This window comes from Poecilia formosa, unplaced genomic scaffold (assembly GCF_000485575.1).
Source record: "Poecilia formosa unplaced genomic scaffold, Poecilia_formosa-5.1.2 Scaffold373, whole genome shotgun sequence".
NCBI lineage: Eukaryota > Metazoa > Chordata > Actinopteri > Cyprinodontiformes > Poeciliidae > Poecilia > Poecilia formosa.
In genome coordinates this window covers 52,134-67,441 of record NW_006800312.1, presented here as the reverse complement: position 1 = coordinate 67,441, position 15,308 = coordinate 52,134, and the positions used below count along the sequence as shown (strand labels likewise).

The 15,308-nt window shown below is 40.2% G+C and overlaps 1 protein-coding gene and 1 long non-coding RNA gene across 2 annotated transcripts in view; both read left to right on the top strand.

The window, feature by feature from the left end:
• The window catches only part of LOC107833363 (uncharacterized), a 20,088-nt gene extending 16,607 nt beyond the window's left edge, over positions 1–3,481 (top strand). The window contains exon 3 of the long non-coding RNA XR_001659103.1: positions 3,407–3,481. This is a non-coding gene — a long non-coding RNA (uncharacterized LOC107833363). The remainder of the gene's footprint in view (positions 1–3,406) is intronic.
• Positions 1–15,308, top strand: part of LOC103154086 (pyruvate carboxylase, mitochondrial-like) — a 192,055-nt gene that overhangs the window by 128,470 nt on the left and 48,277 nt on the right. The gene's annotated exons all lie outside the window — the stretch shown is intronic.

Below are 15,308 nucleotides of genomic sequence, written 5' to 3'. Positions count from 1 at the left end.
ATTGAATCTAAAATTGGACTATTTGCAGATGACATTATTTTAATGCTGTCTACTGAAGTGCTCAATCCCTCAACTACTTAAAACTATCAATAAGTTTGGTTATATTTCCGGTTATAAACTTAACGAAGCTAAATCCGCCATCCTATTTTTAAATCAGGCTGAAAGACGCAATCCGCCAATTCACACTGCATTTCAAGGGGCAAAAGACAGCCTTAATTATTTGGGCATTAAAACTACTCCAAAAATAGATGACCTGGTTCGCACTAACTACACACCAGTGATTAATTAAATAATGGAATCACTTGATAGATATGAAATGTAATATATCAGTCGAGGAATCTATGATTGGCCGTATAAATATACTTAAAATGAATGTACTTCCTAAATTCTTATATCTTTTCCAGGCTATACCCCTTAATCCTCCTGACGGTTTTTTTTAACTAAAATAAAAAAAACCTTAACTTAATTTGGAACAACACTCAACTCAGCTCTCTAGTGCATCCTGCTGGTTTTCACCAACTGTTCTGTTGTGGGTTAATATAGAAAATACAAACACCACTCCCTTGCCCCTAAGCTTATATCTATACTCAAGGAAATACAAAGAGTTACTAAAAAACACTTCAAACCCATTTGTTAAAAACACTATTCGAGTATGGTACGATGTACATAAATTCAAAAATGAAAAACCAATATTATCCCAATTTTCCCCGATCTGGGGCAATATGTCATTTGAACCAGGCAGGAAAGATATGGGTTTTAAAACATGACATGTTAAAAGCTTATGCAAAATCGCAGACTTATTTGATAAAGGGATTGTGATCAGCTTTGAAGATTTAAAACATAAATTCAACATCCCAAATATATATATTTTTTAATTTCTGCAAATTAGAAGTTTTGTCTTGAGTATCCAAAAATCTCTAACATTACCTACTCTTACTTCTGTAGAAAAATTGGCAACGAATTATCATTTGAAGATGTGCCTAATATCACACTTCTATAATAACATCAAAGAGAGCTCGCAGACATCCATCCATTTTCTTTACACCCTTGTCCCTTAGAGGGGCCAGGAGGGTTGCTGGTGCCTGTCTCCAGCTATCGTTCCAAGGGTGAGGCGGGGGTCACCCTGGACAGGTCGCCAGTCTGTCGCAGGGCCACACAGAGACACACAGGACAAACAAACAAACACACACACACACTCACACCTAGGGACAATTTGGAGAGGCCAATTAACCTGACAGTCATGTTTTTGGACTGTGGGAGGAAACCGGAGTACCCGGAGAAAACCCACGCATGCACAGGGAGAACATGCAAACTCCATGCAGAAAGACCGGGGCCGGGCATCGAACCCAGAACCTTCTTGCTGCAAGGCAACAGCTGTACCAACTGCCCGCTCCCAGACATCCTCAGAACCCAAAAGAAAGGCATAGTCTGAAGATCTGATATGTAATATATCAGTCGAGGAATGGCAGAGGGCCTGTCTGAAGGCACAGACACAATCTATCAATACTCAATCCAAGTTAATCCAATACAGTTGGTTGAGAACATATGTTTCCCCAACTTTACTAAATAAATCTCATTCCAACATTCATAAATGTGGAGATAGAGGTAATTTATCTCAAAGAATGTCTCAGGACTTTCTTTGAGAATGTCCCAAGAACTGTGGCTTCACCTCACATTTAACGTGGGGACGATGACTAAATCTTGAGGACTATATCTCGGTCCTCAAGATATTAACTTGTTGTCAAGTTAAGATAACAGACAACAATTTCTATCTTGACGTTTGGGCTGATATTTAGCCCTGTCCTCGCAAGTTTTGCAGGCGGCGTATTTTGATTTGTTGAGAGCTCTAACACCATAGATATCCTCCTCTCTTGCCCTCTTTTGCAGCACAGATGTTAAAGNCTGAAGATCTGATATGTAATATATCAGTCGAGGAATGGCAGAGGGCCTGTCTGAAGGCACAGACACAATCTATCAATACTCAATCCAAGTTAATCCAATACAGTTGGTTGAGAACATGTGTTTCCCCAACTTTACTAAATAAATCTCATTCCAACATTCATAAATGTGGAGATAGAGGTAATTTATCTCAAAGAATGTCTCGGGACTTTCTTTGAGAATGTCCCGAGAACTGTGGCTTCACCTCACATTTAACTTGGGGACAATGACTAAATCTTGAGGACTATAGCTCGGTCAAGTTATCAAGTTAAGATAACAGACAACAATTTCTATCTTGACGTTTGGGCTGATATTTAGCCCTGTCCTCGCAAGTTTTGCAGGCGGCGTATTTTGATTTGTTGAGAGCTCTAACACCATAGATATCCTCCTCTTTTGCCCTCTTTTGCAGCACAGATGTTAAAGTTTGGTAGTCCGGTCTCCTTTTTCCAGAGCAAACGTCCTCAGCCGGGGACGTTTGCTCTGGGGCCCGGTCTTCCAGTGCTGCTTTTGTCGGCGCAGAGGTTGAGCTTTTAGACTCAACGGCCTCCTTTGCACCGCTAACTTCCCCAGCCGGGGACAGATCTGTCTGAAAACTCATTTCAGACAGAACCGTCCGATAGGAGGTTTCAGACAGAGCCGTCTGAAATGAGCTTTCAGACCGATCTGAGTGATCGGCCTGAAAACTCCCACAATGGTCTGACTCACCGCAAACTTTCCCAGCCGGGCAAGTTTGCGGTGAGTTTTCAGACCCATTTGTCTTTATACTCCCACAGTGGCCTGATGGGCCACAGCAAACTTTCCCAGCCGGGGAAGTTTGCTGAGAGTTTTCAGACCCATTTGAGTCTAAACTCCCGCAATGGCCTGATGGGCCACAGCAAACTTTCCCAGCCGGGGAAGTTTGCTGAGAGTTTTCAGACCCATTTGAGTCTAAACTCCCGCAATGGCCTGATGGGCCACAGCAAACTTTCCCAGCCGGGGAAGTTTGCTGAGAGTTTTCAGACCCATTTGAGTCTAAACTCCCGCAATGGCCTGATGGGCCACAGCAAACTTTCCCAGCCGGGGAAGTTTGTTTAACAATCGGGGAAGGGTTGAACAGATAAGCATCGAACTCGTCATACTCGATGGACTCATCCTTGTAACTAGCGGTGTCAAAAGTTACCCCAGGAAGTATCTTATTAAAAATCTTCCTTACCCCTGTGGTGATCAAATATCCAGCACCAAACGTCAGAGGGAAAAACACAGTGGCTACAACCTGTTCCATTCGTAAAATCGTTGAAAAACACACAGCTATGAACCAAAGAGATGCTTGGATATAACCTCCTGTTTTGAGATCCAAGCATTCATAACCTCAGATGTTCTTTGATCTATGTCATAGATGAGGTCATANATTCATAACCTCAGATGTTCTTTGATCTATGTCATAGATGAGGTCATAGCTACTATGAGTCACTGCAGTTCTGGGGGAAAGTCTTGCTTCTGATGGTTGCTATGGAAACGGTCAAATCAGTTCTGCATGACTCAAACTATTAACCCTTTGCAACTGTTACCGGACTACCAAGTTAAAGTTTGGTAGTCCGGTCTCCTTTTTCCAGAGCAAACGTCCTCAGCCGGGGACGTTTGCTGTTTTGGAAGATTGGCCAAATCTTCCCCTAGTACAGCTGTCTCTGGGGTCCGGTCTTCCAGTGCTGCTTTTGTCGGCGCAGAGGTTGAGCTTTTAGTCTCAACGGCCTCCTTTGCACCGCTAACTTCCCCAGCCGGGGTCAGATCTGTCTGAAAACTCATTTCGGACAGAACCGTCCGATATGAGTTTTCAGACAGCGCCGTCTGAAATGAGTTTTCAGACCGATCTGAGGGATCGGCCTGAAAACTCCCACAATGGTCTGACTCACCGCAAACTTTCCCAGCCGGGGAAGTTTGCTTAACAATCGGGGAAGGGTTGAACAAATAGGCATCAAACACGTCATACTCAATGGACTCATCCTTGTAACTAGCGGTGTCAAAAGTTACCCCAGGAAGAATCTTATTAAAAATCTTCCTTACCCCTGTGGTGACCAAATATCCAGCACTAAAAGTTAGGGGGAAAAACACAGTGGCTACAACCTGTTCCATATGTAAAATCGTTCAAAAACACAGAGCTACGAATCAACGAGATGCTTGGATATAACCTCCTGTTTTGAGATCCAAGCATTCATAACCTCAGATGTTCTTGGTTAATGTTAATTAACTTAATTCTTGGTCAATGTTATGTTAATGGTTAAATATTAAGTTTAGATTGACGATGGTATATTAAAACCATTCATTTAAGTAGGATTTTTTATCATTCTATCAGGTTTAAAATTTTGAATCATACTTGACTTAAAAATAATTTTGCCTGCTTGGAGAAGAGCTACAAAGAAATAATTTTGGTTTAATAATTTTACATGTTAGCATAAAAATAGAATAGCGAATGATCCCAAAGAAATGGTGTTGCCACTCCATATTTGATGGGTTGTAAACGACCCATTCGAACACATTTGATCTGTACAGTGCGGAAACGTAAACGATAGATGATAAAGTTAAGATTACTTTAAACTTTAATCTTCCTGGACAGGAAGTGCTAATTCCTTTGTTCGACAAGTAAGAATGTGGTGAATAAATGTAATAACCCAGAGATGTGGCAGAACCACGTTAGCCGCTAATGCCGATAACCTCCAGGACCCCTGAGCAGGTATTAAACCCCACACACACACCTGCTGGAGGGTAAGCCACCTGCACTGCAGCTGTTAGACACACAGAGCCGCACACAGGGCGTAATTTCTAAAACGATCTTTGACTTTGAGAAGGTCACACATGCTGTTCCTCCAGCGTGAGCTGATTTACTCATGCAGAGTGTGTTTGTGCACAGAGTGGTTGTATATTCTCCTGCTGTGTAAATGAAAAGATGTGGATGTCGCATTTGTCCTCTATGTGAAATGAAAACATTAAGGTGGTCTCTCTCACACACACAGTCTTAAGGTTAAGGTACATTGCAATTCAGTGCAATACAATGTAGCCTGTAGTTCATCACCAAAGTAATTATGTGAAGTGACATTTCCCTCATTGCTCTTTCAGCTTCATGCTCCGCTCCATTATCTGCTTGTGTGTTTGGTGTTAAGATGCACGCCAGGACACGTCCAAATGCTTGTTTAAGCCTAAAAAAAAAATCACATTTAGTTGTGAAGTTGGGCATCAGGATGGTCTCAATAAATATTTCTCCTTTCCCAAAGGGATTTTAGACGAGTCATTTGTCAATACAGACTCTTATGCTTCATTTCCACTGAGCGGCACTTGGAACTTTGCTGCAGGGAATCGAATCTTGATGGCCATCAAACCAACAGAACCGTGTCATTGGAAGCCAGTGTTGAAACGGATAGCAGCTGAGTGTCCATTAACCAGTGTTGCACAAATGGAAATTATGAAAATAAATTTGCCTAATGGAAACACTGCAATTTTGAAAAAACTTGATCTTCGAGAAATTTTTGCGCTAGGATGAAGTCACGTGATGTCGGATGTTTGTACTGGAGAATACGATAAAGGTGACGGGAAGTTGTGGGAGGATGATGGTTTGTTTTTGGGGGTTTTCGGCGCTGTGCTGCTGGCTCCATCAGAGCTCTTACAGCTTTGCACAGTTCATAAAAAGTTAACATTCAGACATATTGAATCCATGGCTCTAATGTAAAATTGCTGGCAATTGTCGCATACGTAGCCGCTCCCAGTTCCTGCGATGGGCTTGACGCTGATGTCTCGTCTTATGGCTGATGATCCTGAGCACCATGGCTGAAATATTAATGCATCTTATGTAACTATTTTTCCGTTGCTGTCATGATTTTTAATGACACAGGTGATTTTAATTTCTTTTCTTAATGGAAACGCCACAATTGCACAATTATGGTGTTTTTTTTCTTTTATAATATTAATATTGGCAAAGATTTGTGAACATTATTCATTTAGCGCCAGCTAAAGTCAACCAGGAGGTTTACTATTCCACTGCTGCAGATAGAAAAGCTTGTCTAACTTTTTCAAGTTCCTCTCTTTCATTAGTGTTGTAGCGTTAGCTTGTACTGTTAGCATCGCTAGCCTTCAATATTTAACGTTTTCCCTACTCGTCTTTATCATAGGGAATTACATCATTGAAGAGTTTGCTTTGCCATGTTGGCATAATTTAAAACTTGTAGGAACATCTTATTGGGGACAGACTCTGTCACTAACCATTTTAATTGCCAGTGAGTATCTTTGAATAATTTGTAGCTGCTGTTTTGGTACCAATGCCTTGTTGTCTGCCTGCCGTCGCTCACTGATGTGTCGTGTTGGAGACCTGCTGCTGAGGCAGAAGGTCACCGCTGTTGACTAGCTCTCTGACATTCTTGCTTATTGTTGCTAAGGCGGCTCTCCCAGCTAATCCATCCTCGCTCCTCCTGTTTATCATTCCACCATTGCTTTTTCACTCCCCATCTATCCTTTCTACTTTCATTTTCCCATACAAGCTTTCTTTCACCTTGTCATTTCTCATTTTGTTTCCCTTTCCCTTCTTCACATCTGATAGTTCAAGCTTCACATTTCATTCATCCCATCATCGTCCCTGCTCTGTTTTTTTCCTGTCTTTTGGCACCTTTTCTTTCCTCACTGATTGCACCTCCTGTTATTTTTCTTTTGCTCCTCATATCTTGCTACTGATTTATTTTTGCAGGGCATTTTTTTCTTTCTCACATTCTTTTTCTTTCATCAAATTCTTAACACTGTTGCTCTGTCATTTTATCTTATTCTTTCTCCTAGTCTCATTTATTTGTACATCTTCTATAGACTCTCGCTCCGACATCCTTGCCATCTCTCATTTTTTCTCCTTTCATGGTCTTCCTGGACACCCTCTTTTTGTTTACACCTTCCTAGGCCTTCATTCCTTCATCCTCCCTTATTTTCTAAATCGGATTTTTCCTTCTTTCTCTTCTTGATGTGTACCTTGACTCTTGTTTGTATAATGTACCTTCATATTTTCATCTGAAGCTACCCTATTTGTTATCCTTTCATTCTGGCTTCCATCTTCAGATCTAACCTCAGTCATGTTTTATGTATTTTAATTTATTTTTTCATGGGTATCTCAGAACAAATTCAGTTTCTGTGCACTATAATATCCAGTTACCTGATGCTCACCATCAGTTCTATAAAGTATGTGTAGAAAAAGATATTGCAATCAAATGTGTCCATAAAAATGTAATAAATGTGATGCGTCTGCAGAGAAATGTAGCTTCTGGCTACAAGGTGTTTAAATGACACATTGCTGTTCTTGGTTTTATTGTTTATGTATTAAAAGTCTCTTTTTTGGTGATTTAAAGCTGTGCAGTTATTTAATTTAAGCTGAAAATGATCCATTAGGAAATGTAGGAATAAAACTGAGTATGAATTGTCTAAATTCAGTAAACACATTTCCAAATCCAGCGCTACATAATCAGGATTATTTGATAGTAAATTCTTTTTCTTCCATAATTAAGTCATTGGCACTTGAATAATTGACTTTTAAATTTAAGTCTCAAAATAAAAGTTGTATTTATTTTTTTTGAATTATTTTATTCTTAGAAAAAAATATCAAAGCTGGGTTTCTTGTTCATCCTGTCCAAAGTCAATTTTTGGGAGTTAATGAATAAATATTTTTTTTCTTTTCTTTCTTTTTTTGGGGGGCAAAAATGTCAAAAACAAATAATTGCTTTTCCCCAATTTATACTTGTAAATTGGTGAAATTGCAAATTTACTCAGTCCTGGAGGATGAATACAAGTTATTTAAATATGAAACACCAGGAATCATTTTTCAGGAAGCACCTTCAGTCAGAAGCTTCTTCAGATTCAGTGTAGTACAGACTGCTGCAGGGGAACCTTCCATGTTCAGTAGCTAAAAAAATCCTCCTGCTGCAGCTGATCCAGAACGCTGCTGCCGCCGTTCTGACTAACACCAGGAAGTTTAGCACATCACACCAGTTCTAAACACTGGCTTCCTGTAGCTCAGAGAATAGACTTTAAAATACTGCTGTTAGTTTATAAATCACTGGACGGTTTAGCATCACAGCACATTAAAGATCTGCTGCTGTTGTACCAGCCTTCCAGACCGCTCAGGTTCTGGTTCTGCTGTGAAGAACCAGAACCAAATGAGGAGAAGCAGCATTCAGCTTCTATGCACCACAAATCTGGAACAAACTTCCAGAAAACTGTGAAACAGCTGCAACACTGACTTCCTTTAGATCTAGACTAAAAACCCAGCTGTGTAGAGTTGATTTTGAAACGTAACCATAAAACATTAATCAATAATATGATGTGCAAAATGTAATGTTGACTTTGTTTCTATGACTGTGTTTTTATGATGTAAAGCACTTTGAAATGCCTTGCTGCTGAAATGTGCTGTACAAATAAATTATAAAACACATTGATTAGTTAATAGCACGAAAAGAAATGGAGACACAAGTTGCTCTATTTACACATTTTAGTGTAAATAGAGTGAAAAAAAAAATTAAAGTTGCTCCCAAAATACACAAGACAACCAAAATTAATTAATCAGGAAGTGTTCAGGAAAGCTTTTGACTAAATACTTGCTGTTTTAGCAACTGTAGGACGTGATTTACCTAAAATATGTTTAATATGCATGACGGACGGTGGGAGCAGTCAGCCGGTTTTTAAGTCTGCTCCGTTTCCTGTTTTTTCTCCATTACAAGGTGAATGACAGGTTCATTAATTTATTTGAGGACACTGGAGCCATCTAATTTGTGGCGGAACGAGAGTTGGATGGAGTTCAAAAACAAACTTTAATGCGACTCCAAATAGTTGCTGTCTTGTGAAGCTAAAACTCAAAATATTTCCTTCACCTATGGGATGCTTTCCGTCAAATTATCACGTACAGCTGCTCCATCCGATAAGACGTCAAAAAGCATAAGGTTCAAATTAAAATTTCATTAGACATGGAAGTCAATGTCTTTAAGTTGAAAGTGTTTGATTAATGAAAGTCTAAAATTACCACATAATGGCTAAATATGTTAACGAATGTTGAGTCCATCCCAGTTATGAATTATACTAGTTTTTGAAGCTGATTCTTACAAGGCCTTTGTTTACCAAAGCAGAAAAGCAGAACACAGAATAGTAACCATAATCGAAACATAAATCTGACCTCATTTTCTTGGGAAAGTCACAACTTTTAATTGGCGTAAGTGACAACGCTCTCATGTTTCCTCTGAGAACGCCGGGCTGCAGAGACGGATTGGCACACAAGTGACTCTGCATGCTAATAGCACAGCGGAGCAGCTAAAGGAGGCTCTGAGGATTATTTTCTCCAGCAGCTATTGTAAAAACTCCCCCGTGTCCTCCAGTAGTCCTACATTAGTCAGACAAGAGCACGAGCATGCCCGTGTTTCTGAAGCGGTGACTCTAGCAGGAGGTGTTATAATGCAGAGTGCGGCGTCGGTGGTGAGCGCCGGCTTGCCCATCAGCAGGGTGGGCTTCCTTATGACTGCAGAGGAGAAGTGTGAATTAATAACCAGGAATTAATTGAGCTTGTTTGAGGAATCTAATCCTGTTAGACAGAACTGTGGCTCAAATAGGCCACTGCTTCCCCAGAGCACCTAATGTTGTTATTCTATTATTAATGGATAGGTTGCTGCTTACAGTGTACATGCCAGTTTATTTGCAGCTGAGGAGTGTGAGCGTGAGCTGAAGATGCTTTTATTCGACTGAAGCTTGTCTATAAAGGAAATGCTTTCAGATTTCTTTTCACCTACGACTGAATCAACTTAAAACGGTGTTGATAAAAGCTTATGAAGAAGCTGTGATTTTTTTTTATTTTTTTTTTAATAAATAAGCATTTCTCGTGTAAAATGGAATGAACTGGTTCTATATTGAATTTGCAGCTGCTTAAAAGCAGAAATTGTCTTTTGGTTTCAAAGTGGTCAATTTAAGCTGCTTATCTTAAATTGAAGTGTAAAACTAAACAAGTATAAAATATGGTACATTTTGGGTGAATGTCCATTTAAATCTATTTAAATGATTCCAGTAGAATTGCATTTAGTTTCATTGCAGCAGTTAGTTTGATGCTAATTGATCAACTTTTCTCTCAAACTGATTAGTCCCAGTCAGTGATTTTGCAGGATTCAGTCTTCCTGAATAAGCACGTGGCAACAGTGGGCAGTCGATTTCAGAGTTACATTTGCACCAAATCTTCATACTGATCAGGAAATGAAAGTACTCAGTCATGTAAAGTACTTCAAGGTCAGGTTTTAGAAGCCTGCTTTTTAAAATTAAAAATGTTTTGAATATTGTTGCTTTATGAATTAATTAGAAAAGTTGGCGTGATTCGGCAGAAGTTTGCTGTTCTGTCACCAATTCAAAAAATATTACATTTTTACATTCCTGACTGACAAATCACAGTTCTTTCCTTATTTATCCCAAAGAGAAATGACATGTTGTAACTCATGTTATCTGTTTGTTCAACTGGTTGTTGTAAAGTCTCATGTCTGTGAACTGGAGGGATCTCCTGTAGCAAGTCAGTATTACTGCTCTCAGAAGAGGCTGCTTTGGAGAAATATTGTTCACTTGGCCTTCATAAAATAGTTTTCAAACGGTTCACCAGTGCTCTGGTGTTTTTCAAACACTTATAATTAAAAATATTTCAAAATCCTTTTTAATATATATATATATATATATAACAACCTATCAGGCATTAAACTTAATTAAATTCAAATTGTTTGAGAAATTACCAAAACTATTTTATCAATTGTACCTCAAGTGCTGCTACTGAAAACAGTTGAAAGTAATTTTTTCCGCAGCTCCCACTTTGGTTCCTCCTAGTTCCTCAGCTGTTGGCCGTCCGGTGGTTCAGTGTGTACGTCTTTGCATGTGTTGTGGGAGTAAAGCTTTAGCTCACCTGTGGCTGCAGTGTTCACCTTGTAATCCTTGTCCTGAGTAAATTGATTGCAGAAACGGACACGGGATCATGTGGAGTGTATTTATTTTTTGGTGGTAGTTGTGCTGAACTTGGCACCTCTAGCTAGAGAAGCACAGTGGTTGGCAAACCATTTAATGCATTACAAGCAGTTCCTACCAGCTGCCTGCAGGGAGAAACATGACCGTATTTTTGAAATGGATGGTCTTATGCCCTGTTGGAGGTTGTACATGATTGGTATAGATTTCACCAGCAAGATTAAATTTGCTGCCAATAAATGGAACATACATCTATACCTCTCAGGTAAGCTGGTTTTTGCTGAATATTTTACCTGTTTGTCGTCCTGTTTTGTGCAACAACCAGGTAACACCTGGTTTAGTTGGGCTGTCTGCTCCGATAGCGAACTTTGACACACAACTGTGTTTGACGGCTTAGTTTAAAAACCATGGCTTGTGTTTTCCAAATTTATTTCCAAAAAGTTAAATGTTGCCTTTTGTTTTGGTTGTGAAGGAAAGTACAGTAGCCACCTGGCTGGCAGTGTGCAGCCACAACCCCTTTAGTTTTCTACTTTCGCTTTGACTGATTTTAAAAATATATGACATACAATTAAACATAAATGTTTAAACTCCAATGTAATATCCAGTATCAGTGAGGTGAAATAAGCAGAGATTTAAAAGAAAACTGCATTTTCTCCATTGTTGCAGCAAGAGAGAGCAAGACATTCAACTGATAACAAAAAGGCTAAATGTTGCACAGTGAAGTTGCTCTGTTTTATCCCTCTGAGTTTTCAAACTTTGCAGTCATGAAATATGCTGGGTTTAGAAATTATTTTAAAAATCTGAGTTAAAAGCTGCAGGATGCAACTTCTATAAAAATGTTTTTACATATTCAAACTGTTGATGGTTTAGCTTGAGAGAAATAATCTGTGGAAAGAATCGAGGTTCCAACTGCAGAAATGCACAGCTCAGTCAGAAACAGCCAATCAGTCAGGAGGAGGGTCTTGGCGCTGTCAGTCATGCTCGTGTACGCGCATGCTCTGCTACGCTACAGCGTCTTCCTAGCACGTAACGAGAGCCGACCATGAATGCTCAGGCTAGTTAGCATAGCCACCAATGATGGTAGATAAATGGTTTTTAATGGTAAACTGTATAAGCAGCTCATACTCAAATGTGATTGACAGCACTAAGACTGTCAGATGTGGAAAAGCTTGTTTTTTTTTTAAATCTCATATTATACTGTCACGATATAGTGACGGTTTTAAGAAATGTATGAAAACATAATTTTGTAGAAGTTGCCTCCTGCAGCTTTAAGAGTCGGCATTCTCTAGAGTTTTCAGTAAATCCTGTTTTAGAAACGCTTTCTGTGCTAAATGCCATTTGGTTTTTGTCATTTCTTCCCTTTTATCTTTTGATTTAACACGACAGCTTACTCACTCAGGAGGTGTGACATGCTTCTAGCATATATTATTGATTACAAATTAATCCAAGTACTATTCAAGTCTCTTCTCACATTACTACTTTTATAGAGATCCAAGTTGAACAAAGCCGTTATTTGGAGGCCAAAGCTTTACAGAAATGGGCCGTCGTCCACATACTTCTGGTGCATCTCTAGATGCAACGCTGGTTCTATGGTTTCCGGGTTTAAAGCAGCTCGGATGCTCTTTAATGAGCTTCAATCTGTTTTTATTACCATAAATGCTCATATGCTGATCAACTTTCTTATTTCATCTGCCCGTCTCCTCTCCCCCTCTTAAGGTCTCGCATGTCCATCCCTCATTTCCATGCTGCTGTCATCTGTCTTCCTCACCGTCTCCCCCTCGTATATCTTGTTCCTTTCCCTCCTGACCCTCATAAATCCTCAGCTCCTCCGTCTTTACCCACTCTCCCACCCAGCATCCTCTGCTTTATCCCTTCTTCTGTTTCTTGCTTTGCAGCAGACGAGTCCATTGCGTGTCCTGCGTTCCCCTGTCTCGGCTCGCGTGTCGCCTTGTGTTTGAAGCCGTGTTGACCCTTTTCTTCCCCTCTGGTGTAGATTCACTGGAGTGTATCTGTTGCAGTGTGCTTTTGAGCTGTGGCTGTTTACAGGTTCAGCGGAGCATCTGCATCGTTGTTCGGGTTTGCTTTGGTTTCACTGTGCGTGTAAGAGGAGGGGTTTTATCAGCTCCCACAGACGGCCGCGGCCTCTCATCCGTCGTTCCGCTGAAGAGAGGAGCGCTTTGAAGGGGAAAAGAAAGGATTGAACGGACTGAGAATGATGGATGGAGTGGAGGAATAAGAAGAAGTGAGAAGGGTGAAGGTTTAGGGAAACATGAGAAGATGGAGCAGCTGCAGGCTTGAAGTTTTGATGCAGCTTTGAAAGCCCAAACAGCCGGAAATGCTGTGTGATGGGTCGGTGTCATGGCTGGGAGTGCACGAGGATGTTTGTGTCGTATAGAGGGTGATTACAGTGTAGCAGGGATCTCCAAAGTGTGGCTCAGAGCACATTTGACCTTGGATTGATTCCTTTTTGGGGTTTTTTTTTCAGTGATTCAGATTCGATCCATCCAGCACAGGCGGTTGATCCAGATGGGAACCGTTTTATTTTTCCATCAGGGTAAAATTACCAACATAATTTTCTTGCAGTTCAAAATGTTAAATGCAACACAAAGTATTTTTTTGAAATAAGAAAAAACAGGTTTATTCTGACAGTAGGTTCACACCAAACGCGTTTCCCGCGTCTGGTTTACACTCAGTCTATGTGGAGGCGTGTCGAGGGCCCATCGCGACATGTTTGGACCGTCCAGCACGTCAAATAGAACGGTAACGGTAGAACGGTATCGCTGACTGGACGATCCCACTTTTGACTTTAAAACCATAAAATAATCTGGGATTTGCTCACTGTCAGCGCTATGCTACTGAGAAAAAGGACAAAGCTGATTCAAAATAATTCTTGGATAGAAGTTGCTTGATTTTAATTTATTTTTCTTGTACTTTTGACTTGATTTTAGCCCAGGTGACATTAAGTTCAGACTGAAAGGAAGTGGCTGGGGAAGAGGAAGTGAGTGGGGGATAAACGGTGAAAACAGAGAGAGATGAGGTCAAAGCAGGTCTGCTGTGCCACAGCGAAGCAGGCTGTAAGTGATAAATAAGGAAGAAGCCTGAAAGTGGACATGAAACCGAGGGAAAGCTCGCAGACTGAAGGATTGATGGTCCAGATGATGAGAACACACTGAGCAGACGGTGTTTGGACAACAATTTATTCTTTCAAACAAATGGCCAGAGATGGTCAAAAATACCCGTGTGCGTCTCTGCTGTGCACCGCAGGAGCGGCTCTCATCAATAGTGCATTGAAGACGCTGGTTCTGATGCAGGCTGCAGAAATATGAATGTGACGTCTGCATTTTGGATCACAGTGGAGACTTTATTTTATTCAGTAATGGGACGGGGAAATGTCCTCATTTGTCCTCGCTGCTTCCTTCCTCCTGTACCTCTGTCTCTGTCCACCTCTCCATCACTTGTTTGTCCTTCTTTCTTCACTTCCTTCCAACATTGTCCACTTTGTCCTCTTCTTATTCTTCCTCTTTGTCCCTCATCTTGTCTCACCCCATTCCTGGTTTTTTATCTTTTTTCCAGTTTTATTTGCTTCCTTGTATAATTCATTCTGTCGTTCTGGGATCGTTTTTCTCCTTTACTTCCTCGTACTTTGTTCATTCTTTAATTTTCCTCGTGTTTCTTTCCCCCCGTCACTTTCTCTCCATGTTGTTCATGTCCTTTCTTTCTTTCTTTCTTTCTTTCTTTCTTTCTTTCTTTCTTTCTTTCTTTCTTTCTTTCTTTCTTTCTTTTTCTTTCTTTCTTTCTTTTTCTTTCTCTCTTTCTTTTTCTTTCTCTCTCTCTTTTTCTCTTTTTCTTTCTCTCTTTTTCTCTTTCTCTCTTTTTCTCTTTCTCTCTTTTTCTTTTTCTCTTTCTTTCTCTCTTCCTCTCTTTCTTTCTTTCGTACCTCCCTGCCATCATGCCATTCTCGTCTATCCTCCTTTCCTTCCTGTTTATGGTTTCAGCTGTAGGGAATACCTCCGTTTGTTCGTGTTAAAACCATATATATATTTCTAGATCCGCCCCTGCTGTTTATGTCTGGAGTCTTCTGTGCAAAATGGCCAAACCACTCAAATCCAAAGAGAGCTGAGTTGGTTTAAGTACTGTTTAAACAATATATATATATATATATATATAAAAAATGCATATGCATGCGAGGTAGGTTTTAATGAGGTGGTCATTAAACCACCTCATTAAAAGGTGGTTTAATGACCACCTTTAAAGGGTTCAGTATGTAACACAAATCTTGACATGCAAGACTTGTGCTTCGTACCTCCGGCCTCCTGAACCACTACGAATAATTAAGAATGCGTGGAATTTTATTACAGCCGCGCAAACTGTTTTAATATCCAGAGCAGTTGTGTCAACATGTG